At 36.1% G+C, this 1706-nt stretch overlaps 1 long non-coding RNA gene across 1 annotated transcript; it reads right to left on the bottom strand.

Moving 5' to 3' along the window:
- On the bottom strand, positions 905-1386 carry LOC110262738. The gene is made up of 3 exons (XR_002347724.1): positions 1322-1386; positions 1158-1251; positions 905-1072 (listed from the first exon to the last, which is right to left on the bottom strand). It is a non-coding gene; the product is annotated as an uncharacterized LOC110262738 (long non-coding RNA).

The following is a 1706-nucleotide window of genomic DNA, read 5'->3' as shown; positions in this document are numbered from 1 at the left end:
GACTGCAATTCTGCACCGTGCGTACGATAACGTCATGGCCGAGATGGAATCATTAAAAGCCAAAAGGAAGGGGACATCTTCTTTATCCCACGAAGACGCCAACTTGGAATCCGTTTACGAGCTTCAAAGCCCGCCAAGGATTCGAACAAGAAGACGTTCAAAAAACAGGCTAGGTTCAAAGCTGGAGAAACAGATCGCAAATGCCACAAAGAAGAAGAAGACGAAAGTTTTAAGCGAGGTAAAAGTACTGTTCTTTAAATTTGTGGCGATCGAGTTTATTTTTCTCGTTAATAGTTTAGGTAATGTGTGTGTGTTATATTTCAGATAAACCTTTTTGATGCTGCATCAGTGGCGCATTCAAATTGCAGCCAATATCAAGGACACGTTATGAGTTATCAGTTCAGGGTACCAGCAGCAGGGGATAACTCGTTGGGTGTATAGTTTTACAGAATATGAGTGTAAAAGCACTGTTATTTTGGGTGTATTTTCGTTAATTCACAATTTACATATAGACACATATATAGATACATATAGAACAAAAGCTGTAAAAATTCTCAGGTTATGGGTTTATATTTGATTTGATGTTTTTCTTCATATTTTAGTACATGTAATTCATACATTTTGAATACAGCATAGACAGTTTGGGTGTATATTTTATGCAATCTTGGGTGTATTATTAGACTTGCGTTAGGTGTAACAGTTTATAATTTGCGTTTATATATGCCTTGATTTTTTCTTCATATTTTACCACCTGTAATACAGCTTTTGAATACATCACAGACAGTTTACCAGCACATATAGTTTAACTATGGGAAAAAATATACATGGAATAGAAGTTGTTGATAAATGGCAAATATTTACATTATTTGTTCAATTTACAAACTACCAAGCAGTTGTATTACCCAGTTTCTATATCAGCAGAATTAATCTGACAAAACGGACTTAATAATACAGAGGATGGCTTCGACAGCCTTATAGCACTACTCTCTCTAATTGCCCGATCTCTCTGTGTATTCATCTCACTGAATAGTATCCGGGAAGCGTACTCCACTCTATAGTGGTCCACCTCCTCCTACAATTAAAAAGTATATTCTGTTTAAACAGCAATATTAATTCAGTAAAGTAATACAGAGTTATATGGTTCTAAAGACAGTTACCTGTGGCCAATTATCCCATTGATACTTCCCCTTTTTGATGTTTTCTGGCTCAATTAACTCCATCCACTTCATAACGTACACAGCGCAGTCATAGCTGAAAACGAAGAAAATAAATTACAAATCTCATTTACAAAAGTTTAATGGTCAGAGTCACAAATTTATACCTTATTTTTTGGCCTGATATTTTAACATATGGTGATTTAATTTCCTTTTCCCTCTCCCCTTTCTGCAGAGGTTCCCCTCCGGCATATGTTATCAATCTTGAAAATACGTATCCCTTAAATACGAAAACAAATCAGTAATACACCCGAATGAATGGACAAGATACACCCAACTGAATGGACAATATACACCCATCAAAAGTAAAGAAATAGACCTATCTATTAAAGTAAAGAAGACAGAGCCAACTTATAGTGAATTTATTAATGGCCTTTCTCTCATCGGTGGGAGCTTTTTTGTGTAGCGGGTCAAGTATTTGACATTTCCGCTTTCTTGTATTTATCAGCCATAACCACCAATGCCCCGAGTAGCAGACAGGGGCAAAAATCT

Source organism: Arachis ipaensis, chromosome B05 (assembly GCF_000816755.2).
Source record: "Arachis ipaensis cultivar K30076 chromosome B05, Araip1.1, whole genome shotgun sequence".
Taxonomy (NCBI): Eukaryota; Viridiplantae; Streptophyta; class Magnoliopsida; order Fabales; family Fabaceae; genus Arachis; species Arachis ipaensis.
Note: the sequence above shows the minus strand (reverse complement) of the source record. Positions and strands in the feature narration are given on the sequence as shown.